The sequence below is a fragment of the Columba livia genome, chromosome 13, assembly GCF_036013475.1.
Source record: "Columba livia isolate bColLiv1 breed racing homer chromosome 13, bColLiv1.pat.W.v2, whole genome shotgun sequence".
NCBI lineage: Eukaryota > Metazoa > Chordata > Aves > Columbiformes > Columbidae > Columba > Columba livia.
Window position 1 is genome coordinate 20,331,324 of NC_088614.1, and position 18,101 is coordinate 20,349,424.

Genomic DNA, 18,101 nt, shown 5'->3' on the forward strand with positions numbered 1-18,101 from the left:
CTCACCCCACAATCCTTTTAGAGCTGCTTTTTCATGAAAAGAGACTTACTTTCACATGGATATGGACTTTATGTAGCTCCAGGGACTTCCAACCAAGCCAGCGAGCTTTCCCCTTTCCCAGCTGACCAGTTAAACTCACTGTTCTGTGCATGGACCCACTAAGCCAAATCCCGCTCTTAACTGGAGGCAGCTGCCCATTGCCTCCCAGTCAGTTACCAGCTGTTCGGGAAGATCTTCAACAGATACATCTTGGGACTATTTGTCCCTGAGTGTCTACTTCTAATTGGGTCAATTAGCCAGAAAAATAACCTCTATTTACTAGCTCCTTTGTATTCCTAGCAATAGTTCACAAAGCTGACTTTTGCATAGCAGTCGTTATGAGGGGTTTTTATTATTATTTCTTCCAAGAATTACTCTGACTCAGAAATGTAAAATATGAAGAGCAAATAGCCTGAATAATCAAAGATAGCCACATGCTACACAGAGTACTCCAAGAAAGAGAATGAAGCATAGGGACATAATAAATCTTGTTAGTATTTAGCTTTCAAAAGGGTCTGGAAGGCTGCCTGGTGACATGGATTCCTTCTAGGTTTAACGCAGGTTCGATTAGCCAGGAAATCATTGTCGTTTTCTAGGGAGCCAGACCACAGATCCACAAAATCCACAGAAGACGAGAGCAGGCAGCACGGCTCTTGTCCGCGGGTTTCTGGGGGAAGCGCTGCAGTCGGCCCCGGGACGCCCAGGCTCAGCGGTCGGTGCCCCGAGCAAGGCTGCGCCTATGGAAAGCGGGTAAATCCTCAGCAGGACCAGATGAAAAAGACCTTCAGGTCCCTGACTTAACTTCCTACAGACCTAAATCTGCTCTCGGATCATGATGCACTTCAGTGCCTCATCTGACAAGTTTGGGTGAGTATTCCTTCTCTCCTGTCTTAACCACTGTCCATCTTAACTATTTATAATATAAATTCTTCCAGGCAGCGATCACTGCGATAGATTTGTACAATACTTAGCGCAACCTCAGCTTGGGATTTCTTAGTCTGACTCAATAGCACTATTGCTAATACAAAGCTTCATATAAATAGGGCCCCAAGATTGAATGATACCTCTAAGTGCTGCTGTGTTACAAATAAATAATTATATGATATACATAAATCTTGCATTTTTAATGCTGAAGTCCCATGAGACAGAAAAAAGATTTTAAACGAGACAAGAACTTTCTAATTATACTGCATGTTGATGATCTTGGAATAGGTACAAAAACCATTAAAGACTTTTACTTTTTTTTCTGCCTCTTAAATAGGAAAAATCTTTTCATCAACCATAGATTGAAGCCAGTGATAATGTAACTCTGGCTTACTAAATAATAACAGTGCAGGGCTTTCTAAATAGCCTACTTCAAATAATGATTTATATTATCCTAAATTCAAAAGAAAACAACTGGGAAGAAGGAAATCACTAAACGAAGAGCAATATTAAATTCCAGAGGGTGAACGTGTGCTGCTAAAGGTGTGGTCTTAATGGAATTTGACCTAAATCCATAATTTCGTTGTCACTCGGCGCAGGCGGCAGATGAGCAGGGTGTGCGCAAGGCAGGGGCTGCCTAGAGCACCAGGACTCCCAACAGAACACAGGGATGACCCCACAGCCTCTTCTCCTGCCATGAGCCCTGGACACTCGGGCTGGCCAGCACTGCCATGTAAGAAAAGGCTCGGGTGAGCTGGCTGGTGGCTACTGCTCCGCACACGTTGGCATCTCCAGCAACCAGTTCCTCCAGCGTCCTTCCAGCAGCAACCCTACTGGCCCAGTCAACCATCCCAAGCCCCTTCACATCTCCAGGTGTTCAGGGCACAGGAACAAAGAGGTGGTGGCCACCTTCTAGGTCCATAGCCCTTGGGAGAGAAAATGAGATTAGGTTAGTGAGCTGCCTTTATCTCAGCTGAACTGTTGGATGAACTCCCAAAAATATCCTTGAATTGGCATTCTGCATACAGCTGTGTTTATGAAAGGCAATAACATGTATGTAAATAAATTCAGATGCCGCTTGAGTTATTTTAAAACAATCAGTAGAACACTAATCATTTTATAGGCACAATCTTATCCCAAGAAAGTGACAACTTGGTGTGTGTGTATATGCATGTACTAAAAATTAAAGATACTGTTACTTGTATCTCAATACAGACATTAAGCAATATGTAACTTATCTTATAGCACCATGAAAAGCTGCTTTTGTCTTCTGTGTTTTGCTTGTTGATGTAAGTTTTAAATACAGTCACCTAAAAAATCACTTAGCCATAGCTCTCAGGACCTCATCCTAGGTGGAGCTCATTATCGGTAGCTATCAGATGCACGGTGGCAGCAGATGAAGAGCAGCTCCTCCAGTGCCACCGACCAAGGGGGGCGCAAGGGCACCAGCAGGGCCCGGTGCCCCCCAGCAGCCCAGTGTCCTGGGGGCCCAGGGCACGTTCAGAGGATGCTTGAGCCCCCTCTCCCAAGCAGGGGTCTCTGAGCCAGGCCGGGAAGCACGCATATCAGAGCTCCCCATGTTAAATCCATTTATTATCGCACAGTGTAAACAGTTCGGGAGTATCGTAGTCGCCTGCTCAGGGGGAGTTTAACTGCTGTCCGTCCTAACTTCATTGCTGAGCAGATTCAAGGAGGGCTGCAGAAACACCTGAGCAGGATGGGGAGATAACAAACACATGTCCTGGCGTTGCTCCTATCAGCCCGTAGCAGCTTGAGATGATATTTCACTTCGACTGGACTAAGCTAAACTGCAGATATGGCCTGGACTAAATCCACGGTGGTGCTCCCACTGCTTTTAAGGGAGCAAGGCCATCACCTCTTAAAAGAGCCTGAACTTCACACTTGTTTTCCTAACAAATACCACAAAACCAAAGCTGTTAGCATATTCCTAGTAGCCCCACAGCAATCCCACGGCATCCAGCAATCCTCTGCCTAGTGTCTGAAAAGGCAAAAGCCCTGAACAGACAGTATATCTGGGTAGTCAAAACATATAACTGAATTCTACTTCTTTATGCCACAATATACCATACCAGGGAGTTCTGTAATTCAGGTGGTTGTTTTATTAAACACCATATCTTGGTCTCCTTTATTCTTTTATGACTGGAGAACCACCTGGAACTGAGAGGGTACGATCCGTCATAGTCTGTTATGTACCACGTTATCATCTTTTCTCCAGTGTTAGCCTCCAGAGACGGCAGCTCTGGACACATGAACACTTCCATTAATGATGGCTCTGGTTTCATTTACATTTTACTGTCTGAGTCTTGCACAGCAAGGTAAACTGGTTATTTGATGAGAGCTGGAGAGAATATGGCCATGTAACAAGGTGCATTAGCAGTAGATGGAAAAAGCTTAAACTTTCATAGTGATAAAACTCAAGCCCATCTCTAAATTTGATGTGTCAGCAATGCAACATCGCTTCAGACAAAACAATGTGGTGGCTTACCAGTGTTACTGCCACTAACCTCGTCCTGATCTCCAGGGCCCACAGTAGGAACTTAAGGTTTTTCTATAGCACAAAAATTGCCCTGTAGAAGAGTACAAACCCGCAGGATTACAAAACACTGAGGGTTATTGCAAACTTCCCTCACAAATGCTAATGAATTGTTTTCTTTTTTCCCTTCAGTCCTGTTGTTTCAAATGAAAACACATCGCTGCTTTGTTGCTGCGCACTTTCTCCCACAGTGCCCTGCACAAAGACTTGCTTGTGCACCCCCTGGAATGTGCTTATTCCAAGATATTTAATTGTCATTTCTTCCACCTTGCATCAGAAGCCTGTCACATGCATTAATTAGGTCCATAAAAATATGCTTGAAAACCCTACCATTTAAATATGAAAGAGAGAGAAAGAAAGAGAAATGATCACTGTAATTTCCAAGAATGACTAAGGTCTTGCTGAAGTTAATTCTCTAGATTGATGGCCCAATTGCCAACACGGCTGAGGTAAGGCATACAGGAAGATCTCGGGCTGCTTGGCAGTGAGCACCTTCCTACCAACACACGAACGGCAACTTTTTAGTTGATGTTTCCAACTACGAAAGTGATTTAAGTTAAAGGCTGACTTACGGAACAAACAAGCAGCTGCCATTTATTGAGTACACACACAGAGGAATGGGCAACCAGGTCCGGCCATGGAGATTTAGCAAGCGAGAGTGATTCTGTCTGACGACAGAAGACAAGCAGCCCAGCAACTAGATGAGAAGTTCATGTGCTGCAGCATCTCATCCCCAGCATCATGAGCTCCAGATGCCTCAGAGCAATGTGTACGTGTAAGAGTAACATGTATGCAACGCGTACAGTGGGGTCATTGCAATGCCCTAAAGTAGCCATCAATTTAAACAAGATCCTTCCCTAGCCAGAAACCCCAGGCTGGCTTGCCCTCTCTCAATAACATAAATGACAAGTAACCTCATTTATAGCAGCGGCATTGCAGCAGGGATCTATCCGCTGTGAGAGCGGGGAGGCACGGCCAGGAAGATGCGCTGAGCTTCAAATGGTCCAGCTCAGGCATTAACCATTTTAAACCGGTTTTGTTCCTGCAATAGCATCGATATAACTACATACATGAATGGTAGTTTCTCTTTCTTGTCCCAGTAAGGAGAGCTGGTGGCCAGGGCCTCCTAAGGACATTCATCCCCTTCCCACCTCCCACGCCTCTGACACCCAGCAGGGTTTTCTCCTCCACTCAGACATGTTCCTCCTGCACAGCTGAAGGCGGGTCACACAGAGAGGTCTGGTAATTCCTTCCATGCTGTTACTGCTCTGATGCACACAGAAGGTTTGTGGAGACGTGGGACGCTGAGCGACCATCGCTCCAGTGCCGCTGCCCTCCACCCCACGCCGGCCGTGGGTCAGTGCTCGCCAAGCCGCGTCACCGCCAACCGTCAGAGACACATGCTCCGGGAGTCTCAACAAACGTGGGGAAGAAGCTCCCAAGGAAAGGAAGAAAACTGCATCACAGTCTGTAATATTTAGAGCATTAAGATGTAATGGAGTTTGCTAGGATATTAAGACATGCAGAGCACATTAAAGACTCACTGGCAGACCAAGCAGTAAACTGTGAGCACTGTCTCTGACATCACTAACAGTGTAACTCGTAGAACCAAATAGAAAATCAAATAAAATTCAACTTTAAAACTTTGGTATTTCCTCACATTGACATAGTCTTTCAGATTTGAGGGAATTCAACTGCTTGACTTAAATAGCCCTGAAAAACGAGCCTTCTAGTCCAATACCAACTTAATTCTTCTAGTATTAATGGTTTTTACTTTTGCTGGGAGAAAATTCTGCTGTTTGTTTAGAGCAACCAGAGATACATACAAAACATGCCTGGGAAAAACACACAGACAATTAATTGCTTTCTGAAAAACTAAACCAGATTTATATCAGTACATCAACCGCATTTGTTTTCACATAATTCTGATATCCAGAGTTAAAACAAATGCACACCTTCATACAATACATGCAGAAGTATATTTGAGCTATCTCAAATAAAACATGTTTCACTAGCTCTGCTGATGAACTGTATCTTCTAGATTTATAGCAACACTTATCTGGAGAGGTCAAGGTATTCTGTAACATAAAAAACCTGAAACTTGCAACATCCCAGATGAATAGCAACCATGATTATAATCCAGTTTACGATTCTAAATGTGGCTTTACAGCAGTCGGACATGGAGAGGTTAAATACTTAACTCAAAATAAACCAATGCAACCCAGCTCTATCTTCTCTCCCCATTCACGGTTTGCTCCTCCACCTCTGCTGGTTGGACAGCAGAGCTCCAGTGACCTTAGTGACACCATTTAGAGCTGCTGGCTCCCCTTCCTGATCCCTTCCCCAAAACACTCACCCTGGAGCAGAGGGAGCAGAAAGGGCTGTACGAGCACCCAGCTGCCCAACCTCTGTGCCAGGCTCTGTCCCACTGCACAGGACCTGACCCAGGGAACACACCAAAAACGTGCTGCCCTTTTCTAACATGAGCTCATTTAGCTAACGAGAAGGTCTGAGGTGGTTTTAGTGCACAAAAAGATGCGCTTCAGCTTGGCTTTCTAATCAGAACAGACCTGAAATATTACATCACTGCTATGGTGTAGGTAGCTCTTCAGTTCCCACCACATTATCATCCCCTAGCATAGTCTTCAGATGGATGAGCCTGACGTCAGCACATGCTTTGGGTTTTTATTTCAATAAACAATACATTTTAATACTTGGATCTGTCAAAGCGAGTTCCCTCAGGCAATTAACTTAAAATTAGACTAAGGTGATAATATTTTTAGCAGAACTCAAAAGCAACTCCTACTCTGAAATGCACACACAAAGCCAGAAGTGAGCACCCAGCCCCCCCATGGTATGGATGGGAATCCTGCTGATGACCCCTCCCTCCTTGCAGCATCAACCTGCCCGAGGAGGCGATTTCATTCGTTGCTCTGTGTTAAACCTCAGCTGACCTGTTTGACAATAGTACATTTTTATGATGTCAGTTCTACCAATGAGAAATCCAAGATACAATAAGTGAGATGCCCAAGGGTGCACCTGACGTTTACAGCAGAGCTGGGAGCAGACTGAGTCGCAGACTCCTCTTTTCTCCCCCTGCCAGCAGGATTGTCTTTACTCATTGTCTTCTCTCATGCTTAAAATAGTTGTGGCTTATTAAGAGATTTAGGAAGGAGCACAGGTCAGTTTACCTGTTCACCTAGAGATTGCGGTGTTTCTAGAAGCATACCTTGGAGCTACATGCCGCATGATGCCTAAAGATGCTGGATGGCTTTCCTGAGGCTTAATTTGAGTACATACTTGTCTGTCAAATAACTAACATTTCTCTTCAGAACACAAGCTGGGGGAAGAGGGCAGCATAAGTGGGCTGGAAGAAGCAGAGATGATCTTAAAAGGTTTTAGATCACTGTCACTGTGAGCTGACCCCATGGACTCAAAGCAGGTTGGACCAAAAGCCCAAAAGATGCAGAGAAGTTGCTCAAACACCCAGCACAACTGCAGCGACCAGCAGACAGGCTGCGGCCGGTATTAAACAGGATGAATGGGGACGTGGTTTGCTATAAAGCAGCTGTAGTGGTCCATAATAGTCCGACTGTATCATACTCGAGCCAGTAAGGCCCTCTTGATTTAAACAGGAATTAGATGTTAGACAGAAGCAACCATACATAGTAAGGAAGTATTATCAACTTGATTTCATTTTCAGATGGTTACTTCCTATTCTGGAACCAGGTTTTATTTTGCTTGTGGAGTACATATTATATATATTTTTAATAAAATCGTTGCAAAATTACCCACAGATGGAGAGAGAATAATTTAACAGGCTACCTGAGCCCTTTTCAGGATTCTCAGCGTCAGCTGCAACTCAGTGAAATACGGAGGAATGTAAAATTTGCCACATTACAAGTCACCACAGCATTAATTCTCCCAGCCTGCTCCATGCAGTAGCTCATTCTTAACCATTTGGAACAAAAAACACAAATAGCAGCGCATCAGCTTGGCTACAGAACCACCGTATTCAAAGCAAATGCCAGTTTCAAGAAAAGAAAGAATTACTTCTCCTTTCCTGCTTCAGAAGTCATAAACCTGAAATCTAAAGGGTGAGCAAATTCTTCCTGATCTCAGTGGGCACCAGGGACCCAAACACTTCTGAGGAACCCGGCCTCTGCTCTTAGCATTTCATTTATATACATAACGAGGGGGAAACGTCATTAGTTTACTTGACCCTTCCAAAGTGCAGAAAGGCAGGCACGTTTCAGCTGTCCTTCTGGAGAATCCTGTCCAAAGATCCCCTTCCAGACTCACCGAGACCGTCAGGCACTTTAGAAGAACACAAAATCTTTCCCAGTTTGATTTTTACTTTAACATCAGTTAATTTCTATTCGTTCTTCCTCCTCAATTTCACTAATGCCCTTTTTGTATACGCATATTTGTCCATTACAATCTACAGAACAATCACCCTAATTGATCTCATGTTAACCTCTAACAGCTTCGGATCCAGACTGTTTGTATCTATTGCTCAGTCCCCGTCGCAGCATTAATTCCCTGTAGTGCTTACATCTCTGTCACCACTGCCACTCGGCCCTTCTACAAGCAGCCCCTCTAAATAAATGCCACTGTAAAGCATCCTCACAAGAGGAACGGAGGCTTTTGAAAAGCCCCCACTGTAACCGTGTGGTTTTGCCTTGTGTTGTATATAATGATGAATTTCATCCAGGTGTCACATTTTTTGAGCAGGAGGTGAGGATTGATGGGGAGCAGCACCATGATCCATCACTGGAGGCAGGTGGCACAGTATTGGAATTTCAGAAATCTGCTCCCAATCACATCCACTGCTGGATGACTCAGTAACGACCCTACTTGTGATGCGTTACTGAAAATCAATGTGCCGCATTCAAGGTCAATGTACTGTTAGAAAACTCCTTAAGCACTGATGGATGGATTGTGTTCATTCAGAATAAATGTGAGAAGAAAGTGACAGCTGAGCATCCCAGTAGTTGTGCCAACTTTAAGAGAACAGCTTCCTCCTGGAGAGAGCAACGTGGCTCCCTCGGGGATTACATCACTCCTTATTTCCTTTGTTCTCTCTCTTTTGAGCATTTAGGTAATTGTTTAATGTATCTATCTTTGTGCAATTAGGAGACTTCAAAGTTTGAAGACAAATACTGGTGAACAATCTTTATGGACTTCCCTGTATGAATAAGATTAATCATTATGAAAGACTATCAAAGTTTATAAGTTTTAAGTAGAAAAGAAGGGAAAACGTTTGAAGAAGAAACTAAACACACAGGTATAGGAAAAAGCCGGTCTGCAAAGAGTTCTAAAGATAAAATCCCAAGTCAAAACATGGTCTTGATTTTTCTGCTATTATAATAGTGAACAAGATACTTAGTGTCTTTACATATCTTTACATATTTTTCAACTCTAAGTGGTTTTGCATAACTTTAAATGTTTTAAATTAGCTGGAAACTTGCCATGCATGGCAAAACAGATTTTAGCTTATAAAAGACCCATGCTTACAAATAACGCTATCTCACTTTTTCTTTCAGCAATGGGATGGGATCTCTTATTCAACTAGTTTGCTAAATATGAATGAATGGCCCTTCAGAGGCTCCTTCCAGAGGGATTCAGAAATTACACTCCTTTTCTTTCCTGAGAAATAATGAAATTGTCTTTTAGTTGATGGGGGGGGAAGTAATCATCAGCTTCCAAAAGGAAACCAGGATTGATAGCTCGAACCAACAGGAAGGGAGAAAAGGGTAATTTACCATGTGGTTCAGCAGCAGCTAAATCTGTTCACTTGACACAATAAATGATGTCAGGCTTCCTCACCCACTGTGTCAACAAAATGGGTGTTGTCAAAAACATTAAGACATCTTATTGACAAACTCTCAAGTCATTACACTCTTTGAAGTGGTTTTGTCTTCTGCCTAAAATTATTGCACCGACAGCATCGATTCATCTGATACATTGATAGTGCAGCAGCAAGCCCCGGGGAGGACTCTGAACACAGCCAGAGCAGCATCCAAAGTCACTTTTGACAATTTCGGCCAGATTCTGAGAGCTGGTTCGTTAACAGGGACAAGCAGTTCATTTCCAATAGCCAAACAATCACATTTCCTCAAGAAAATAAAGTAACTATGCAGAACACTGTTATAAAGGGGATGCTTTGCATCAGGAGCTATCAACTAGGGGTTAATTGCAAATATATTGCTTATTCAAGTAGTTTAGGGAGTACAAAGCTTCCAAAGCTCCTCTCCTGACTCCAATAGTTGCACTAAACTCTGTTAGCCCAACACTATGAAAAAAAATCTGAGTGGTTTTGCCAAAATAGTTATGTTTGTTAACGAGGATTTGGTCAAAACATGTGAAATAAGTTAAGAAATCAGAATTAATACGCTCACCCGAGAGGTCGGGGGCGAGCGCTGGAGCAGACTGTCGCCCAGTGTGCACCGGTGTGACCGAGGACGGGCCGGGTCGGGCAGGGCCGCCGGTGCCGCTGCTGCCCAGCAGCAACTCCTCCGCACACAGACACGGGGCATCGCAAGAGGCATTTACAAGTCCTTCTGACCGTGACCATCCAATACACCATGGGCCCAAACCTCCATGTATGCCAATGGGAATCAGAATTTCCTCCATGGAAACCAACAGCATAAAACCAAAATGGGAGGAAAATCAGTTTTGTAGGGTGTCTCTTCACCCAAGTGAAAAAAAGCACCATTTCTTCTTTCCCTCCCTGCCCGTTCTGCCGTACAGAGGTGTCTCCAGCCAGCCCAGCAAACCCCAGCACTCCTTCCCTCTTGTTTTTTGGGACCTTGGTGGGTGCAGTACGCGCAGCCAGAGGACGCTGCCTCCCCGCTGGCCATTGCTCACGCTCTTCTCCTCCTCGTTGGGTTTGGCACATCCTAGAGACATGGGCCAGCACCGGGGACTAATAACCAGGTGGCGTGATCCCACCACAACGGCGTGCACAGGCTGCCGTCGTGTGCCACCAAGCGCCTGGCTGACTGTCCCCACTGAAAAGTACAGAGCTGAAGACAGGAGCGGGCTGAGAGCGCCAGGTCTGTCCACTGCGGATTTGTGATTAAGTTTTGCCATTAAAATACAGCCTGTAAAATGCTAATTCAAGCCAAAATTATAGATTTGGATAATATATGGAACTACCATGCCAACAATCCACAATAAAAATACACAGTACAAATAAGCGAAAAAATCTGATGTCAGAAATATGGATAATGAAACTAAATTGTATGAACATAATTAATAAAGGCTTTGAATGGAAATTTCCAGTGTGTACTGGCTGAGCCTAGATCCACTGAATATCCACAGACTAATCTAAATTTAAGCTGGGATAGTAACGACCAGCTTCTTCTGTTTTGTTTAAATTGTATCTTTTACATCAGAAGGCATCTAGGAGTCTCCACTAAATTGTTTTAATTAAACTAGCCATTATGTTTTATTAGTTCCAACTTGACCATATTCAGATGACAAATATAGATGTGTGTAAAACCAGACTTTGACATAAAGAGATCCATTTGTGCACAAGTATTCGCAGCTGCTACCCTGTGCTGCCCCAGCCCTGCAGATAACTGCTACTGTTCTGCTGGGCTTGTCCTGTACCCTGGAAGCCTGACAGGGGTTGTGTGTGATCCGCTTGCAGTCTGCACACAGGCTTTTCTAAGCATTTGTTTTGCTTTGCACAAACCCTGATCTTGGGTGGCCCTAGTGCCGGATTTTCCGATTTTGCTACTAATATGATGAAGACTTTTGCTTAAAAAATACCACTGAAAATATGGAGAGCCCAGAATAAGACACCACCTACCGTCCTCACAGCCTCTGACCCCCTGGCTTAGCCCTGCACTTCCCATAAAAACCTGCAGAAATTGGCACCTCCATCTAACACCCCTACGTAGACACGGATGAACTAAGTGGAACATGCATAGTGTACTGTGACACCTATATGTTACAGTGCAGAAACAAACGTGTACGTACTGCAGACCAAAAAAGTGAAACCCTACACAGAGCCTGAATTTCTGATCCCTCTAGTTTTGGTTTACCCATTTCATGAAAGGAATGCCTTCCTGCTATTTTTCATACGATGGATGGCCATGAGCCGCTGAGATTGAAGGAGGAGGACATCCACTCACTGGGCTGGGCAGTGAGATTCCCAGCCCCATCTGGGGAGTGTAAATTTTCTTGTGATCACAGAATGAAAAGTGATCACAGAGACAGACAAAAATCCTCCCAGTTTTACATTGCACAGTTTGTGCAGAGTCACGCAGTTCTAACACCACGGAGGATGTCCTGCAGACAGACCTCTCTTGGTTTCTAATCAACTTTTTAAGAGATTGCAATCACACTAAATTCTACTGAAATGTATTTTCATCTGTAATTGCAACGCAAGTAATTAGTGAAGTCTCCTCCAGAATGTGGTGGAACCACACAGCCAATTAGTTCACTTGCATCACTCACATGAGGCCGCAGCCCAGTGGAAAGCAGCTTCTGGACCATCGTCCCAGCTCCGTCACAGACCGTGCGCTGGGGCTGTGGCCGGCGCCTTGGCCGCGCTGGCAGCTCCCCCGGGCTTCGGGGGCTCCCCACAACCTGGGCCACCACACGAAGGAGCTGGTGCCACCGCCAGCACAGGAATGAGCAACCAGAGCTACTGGGAGTGCTGTGAGCCCCCAAACACCACCGCCAGCAAGCAAACTGATAAACCCCTTGTCATTTCACAATAAACAGAACCAGAGTGAATCACCCCAGAATAACTACTTCAGTCATTCGACTCCTTCCACTCTTTCAGAGAAAGCAAAATTCTTTTCTACTAATTAAAGGCCATTTCTGCTGTGAAGTGAGAAACAATATCCCAGCTAAGGCAAAATACTAAGCAATAGGTTTTTTTAAAAAAAAGGTCACCCCCAGACTTGGCAATCTAGCCTCATTTCATCCCATGTATTTCCACAAGGAAAATATTCCATGTTTTCTTTCTTATTCCCACAGATTACTATGTCAGTATAGCTGCACGGATCACCACATTAGCACAAGTACTTTGTTTGTCCCCCCCTCATCTTCTTCCTACTTACTGAGCAACTATTAAAGCCATTAGAAATATTGTGTTCCTTCCAGGCAAGTCCCACAGAAAATTCTCTGTGCTCTTCATATGAACGATGCCAATGGAAAGTGTTCCGGTGCTGTCAGTCAGTGCGTTATCAGTCTCTCTACAGCAGGGATTTTTTGGGTAGTTTATGTCAGCATGCTAAATTAAATAATAATTAAAGTTACTCAAAAGTGGTTTGGATGTGCTTCCAAATGGAAGTCTTAAAAGACGGGATACAAAAGGACTAATAAGAGATACATATGTTTTGATAATCTGAAGTGAGCCAGCTTACCCAAAAAGCCACTTAATTACACCAAAACTGCAACATCTGGTTTAGATTAACTGCTAGAAAACAGCATGGTGAAAAGTAAACCACTTGGAGAGGAAGTATTATCATTATTCTCGACTTACAGACTGTCACGACACAAAGCCAATACCTTTTTAAAATTATTTTTCTGTCTTCATACGACACACAGAGAGGAAACTCCAAGTGAGGATTCCACCTGCCTTCACACGGCCCTGGGGCAGAGGAGGAGCTCTCCCTGCCCCGTTCCAGCACCGCACCGCTGGGGACGCCAGAGGGACCGGTCTCACCCTTGTCCCTTGGGGATCCCTTGGAATGCAGGTGGCTCTCTCATGTCCTGCCACGTTCAGGGTATTTAAAAAGGAAAAACATACCAAGAACAGGCACCATTCTCCACCCTGCCTTGGGAACATTCCTAACATTTTTCCTAACATTTCTGTTGTTCACTATTATTTATTTCCATTTTTCTTTTTTTTTTTCCCAGTTGCAGCCAAGCAAAGACAAATGATGCAGAAGTGATACCAGCACGTTCCCTGCACATACAGAAGGTACCACCCAACCTGGAGACACCCAAATCTCTCCCCGGTACAGTAGCCTGGTATTTCTTAACAGTATCTGTAGTTGAGAAGTCATACTATAGCACTTTAGAACATTTAGAGCCTACAAGAAAACCTTTTATGTGAACATTTTACAGCTCAAAGCTCTAATCTAGGACTTGGTATATTTATCCAAGTACTTAATTATTAATGTTACTCTATTGATTTGATACCTGAAACTCTAACAACAAAACCTGTGCAAACTAATTATGCCTGGCTTCTGACTTCACAGGGCTTCTTTGCTCCTCTTCTAAATCTTATTTTTCTTAATCAGTAACGTCTAATTCACAAAACAGTACAGAGGTGCCAGAATTGAGAAATAAATGGCATATTAAGCCATTCCTGAGACTGAGGTGTTGCCATAGAGAGACTTAACCAATATACTACATGATCTTAACCGTTTTTATTAAGGTCACTACCAGGCATGACATAAAACTTAATGATGCTGGTGATTCTTTGATCACAAACATACATAAACTATTTCATTAAGAAGCAAAAGTTTGGGACAACAGGCCCCACTGAAAAGCTATTACGATTTACTTGACCCTTTGCAAATCGTGTACCTTTTTAGGAGAGAATTTATTTTACTAATGGGAGAAAACATACAACCTTTTTTCATGACCCTTTTTCACGTGGTCCCCTTAAAGCAAGCTGTTGCCTTATGCCTTTACTAGGTGAGGGTTAATCTTTCCTCGTACCGCACCATGGACATTTTTGGTGTAATTTCTGGAATTATTGTGTTTTGCAAACCCAACCCCTGACCTGGCCAATTACTCACAAGTTAATAAGTGAAACGCACATTTTCTGTTCTCAGCGGTGCGGACCTGAGTCTCCGCTGTCCTGGGAGCACGTTTTACCATCTCACCTGGCTGCGACTTCTCGGAAACAGAAGTGGATAATGAGACTGTTCCCATCTCTACTGCACCGAGCAGTGCGGGCCAGAGGGCTGCACAGGGGGGAACGTGTGACATTACAGTTGTCACCTCTTCTTGCCAGCGCAAAGGCGACAAATAGATCAGATCCTTTATTCCCCCTTTTGACCACATTTGATTTATTTTTTTCCAAATAGCAAATACAACATGTCCACGTTTTGTTTACAGAGAGTGGAGACTGCACGCCAGATTTCAGTTGTGAAAAGTGGCTCAGATGTTATTAGTACTTGACTACAAGTTTACAACTGGTCCCCAAACCTCCTCAAAGCTTCAGGAACTTGTATCGTTAATGCAAAACTGATAAGTGAAATGACAAATTAGGTCCTAACACATTTTTAAGCTCCACATTTGAACTTTTATTATTGTCACAATCACTGTGTATATAGACTTAAGAATTCTTTTCTTCAAATCCTCTGATCTACCAAGTTCTTAAACAAATATATTAATCTCAAATCCTCTTGCTTTCTAAATGCCATTTCAGGTAGAAGAAAATAATTTGAAAAGTGAATCAGAAAAGAAAGACCACAAGCTCTGAGGAAGAAGCATAGCACTATTATTTTATATATGTATGTATGTATATCTTTTTAAGCTAAACCTGAAGTAGACTAGCTTAGGCCACTTCAGGATGACATCAAAACCAACAGTGATCAGAATTTGGTTGAAACGTCTCCATTATGGCCAAGCTCCATTAGTTCTGCTGAACAGCGACTTACATCATGGAGGGAGGTAATTTACAATTTATAACCATCATAGTTTGTAGTGCACAAGTGACCACATGGCCATTCCTTCAAAACACCAAGATAAATCACGAGAAAAATCAAAGGCGTGTTTAAGGTTTGATGACAAATGACTACTAGCAAACATTTACTGCAATAAATTGTTGTTAAAAACAGAGATTATGGAAAAATGCTTAACAAAGGTGATTTTTCCATTGCTTCTCTTAAGTGCATGGACCACCAAGCTTCATTTAATCCTTTCTAATTCTGAGCAATATAATTATGGCAAATAATGGTGAATGAATCACATGCCTGTACAGGAGTACCACAGCCATTGTGGCATTCAGATGAATGCTGTGTCAGAGGATTAATGCGGCATAATGCCGCATTTGCTTTTGCAGCCTGTTATTTTAATCTTGTGAGCTGCCTTTCATCAAGGTGGGGGAATACAGTAAGGTTACTGTTGGTCTCAGGCATCCGCAGAGGATGCTGTGTGACATCCACGTCCTTCAGTCCTACAGGCGACTTCTGGCACCTTCCAAAAGTCTTGTTCTGTGCATTAATGGAAGGAGAGAGAACTCGCCTGTGCTAGGGAAAAGTTGGCAGATGAAGGAACAGCACAAGAGAGGCCACTGTGCCAACGAGTTACTTAGTTCTGAGTATGTGCACCCAAGAATTCACAGGGTCCTGAAACTGCAGAGGCAGCAAATCACTGACCCGTCCCTGCAGCTCGGGCAGCAGAGACCCAGCAATGGCCAGATCTGGTCTACAAAGCAGAAACAAGCCTTCTAGCACTGTCTTGCCTTGACAGAGCTCCATCCTCCATCCACTCTCTGGGCTGAGGCCTCCAGCACCACGCTGACCAGCACGAACTTCAACATGGAGCAGCCTGGTCCCCATCAGCACAGACTCTTCTTGCCAAACAACGGGAGCATTTCGAAGTGCGAGAATTGTGCATTTAGTTATTCTTCCTATTAAATGCCCACCTGTGTACTCCCCACTCACCACCTCTGCAGAAAGAAAAGCAGCATGGGACTGTGAACATTGTTCAGAAGCAAATACTACTTCCCCAAGCCACCGCCCAATACACAAAAGGAATTCAGAACACACAGCAGATCAGAAAAATTCTATTAAATTCTTCCCATTATATTTTCTAAAACAAGATGGAGCAGTGCCAAAATACCTAAACAAAGCACTTTTTTTCATGCGATTTCCATCCCACTGAGAAGTAATAAGTCCTGGAGATCCTATAAAGAAACCTGTTCTTGAACAATTTACTGCCCAGATTTATAGGTCCAAGAAACGAGGATGGTTCAGATTAGCTTCATCTGTTCTCAGGAGTTCTTCTCCAAACGAAGCCCGAGCCAGATTTTTTTCCCCAGTTAGCTGCTCTTTTCCACTGGTTGGGTTGTGTGAAGGTGATGGAAAGTGGCCACAACTGCATCTTGGAGAATCCCCCCAACTATGAAGAAGTCTCCAACTGCTTTGAATCACTGGGATCTCTTCTCCCACTTCAACGGCAGAGGAAGGACACGAAGCACCCCAGAGAGCTCTGCTAAACCACTTCATGGCCGGCGCCCAGGGCCTGACCCGCTCCAGTCGCTCTGGGGTCAGCGCTACGGAGCCCGCACATCTGAGAGCATCATCCGGTGGTGAACGCGCAGCAGGAGCTGAGGGGTTTGGGTGGGTGGGGGTTTTATTTGGTTTTGTTTTGTTTTCCTTGGCTGAGGGAAAAAATATTCACTCGATCCGAGTAAAAGATTCTGGATTACATTTCACATAAAAATTGCAGAAAAAGTCCTTTTCAGCTGAGAATGCTGAAATTAAATATTGACTTTTTTAGCTTTTAAATTTTGATTGGACACAAGTAATTCAGGGAAGTCAACATGAATTAATTGGTGCAATGATAGGCTGCCAAACTGGCATTATTTTTATTACTACCAGTTCTAAAAATGGATTTGGCCACTCAGCAGGGACCATCTATTCTTATAGGAGATATACCCATCCTCAAACACATTATTCATCAACTGTCCACTCTGCTGTGTTGTCCACTCCCCAAGAAAGCAGAGTAAACTCGGATCATCAGTGAGAATCCAAACCTTGCATAGCTCACCTCAGCTGGTCAAGTAAAGTTTTCAATATCTGGTTTAAGATCTCCTGAAGATCTTTGCATGGCTTTCTATGTAGGAACCCATGAAGAGCTCAGCCCAAAGTAAAGAGCTTTGAAATGCAGATTCCTCTGAAAATCCAGCACCAGAAAGGCTTCAGAGTCAAAACAGGCAACAGCAGACTGGGAGCCGCACACCCCAACTTCATCTGAACTACCAGACACTTCTATGTGACGCTCAACCTTCCCAAATCCATCAAATACTCTGGAAATACAGCAGTTAGTAAAGCACATGGTCACTCTATTTGAGGAGAAAAGTCAAATATTGTAGCATTAGAAAGAAGGTGATTTTTATATCAAAGACTAATTTAAAAGTATACGGAGAATGACTAAAAGCAGAGCAGTACAGTTGATAATCTATACATACAGGTGGATGGGATGACAAAACTCAAGGTGACAGAAGCCAGTTTAAAATATTTTGAGCCCCCAGACTCTGATTCATCTGAGGGTATTTCCAGGCCGTTTTTTCTCAGAGGGTAAAATGGAATTCTGAACAACAGTCCAAGCAAATGGAAGTCACATCAGGCAAGCTGAAATCATGCCATTTAATCCTGTGCGTCCCCTACAGTATTATATTCATTTATGATTACACCATACTTAGAGAAGAACACATGTTCACGGGCAGGTTGCTGAGAAAGCAAAGGCTGATGATGCCTTAAGTCAAGACATGGTATACATAGAGATCTGAATATGAATTTCCACAGGGAGAGGGAATAGTGGCGAGATTTCATTTTCTGTTATTACTACATGCTGGTAATGTGCTCGATAGAGTAAA

The 18,101-nt window shown here is 43.6% G+C and overlaps 1 long non-coding RNA gene across 1 annotated transcript; it reads left to right on the forward strand.

Moving 5' to 3' along the window:
* The first annotated feature begins 486 nt into the window (after nt 1-486).
* On the forward strand, nt 487-16,852 carry LOC135575373 (uncharacterized). Its single transcript, XR_010465990.1, has 3 exons — nt 487-906; nt 13,400-13,500; nt 14,326-16,852. It is a non-coding gene; the product is annotated as an uncharacterized LOC135575373 (long non-coding RNA).
* Nucleotides 16,853-18,101: the final 1,249 nt, after the last annotated feature.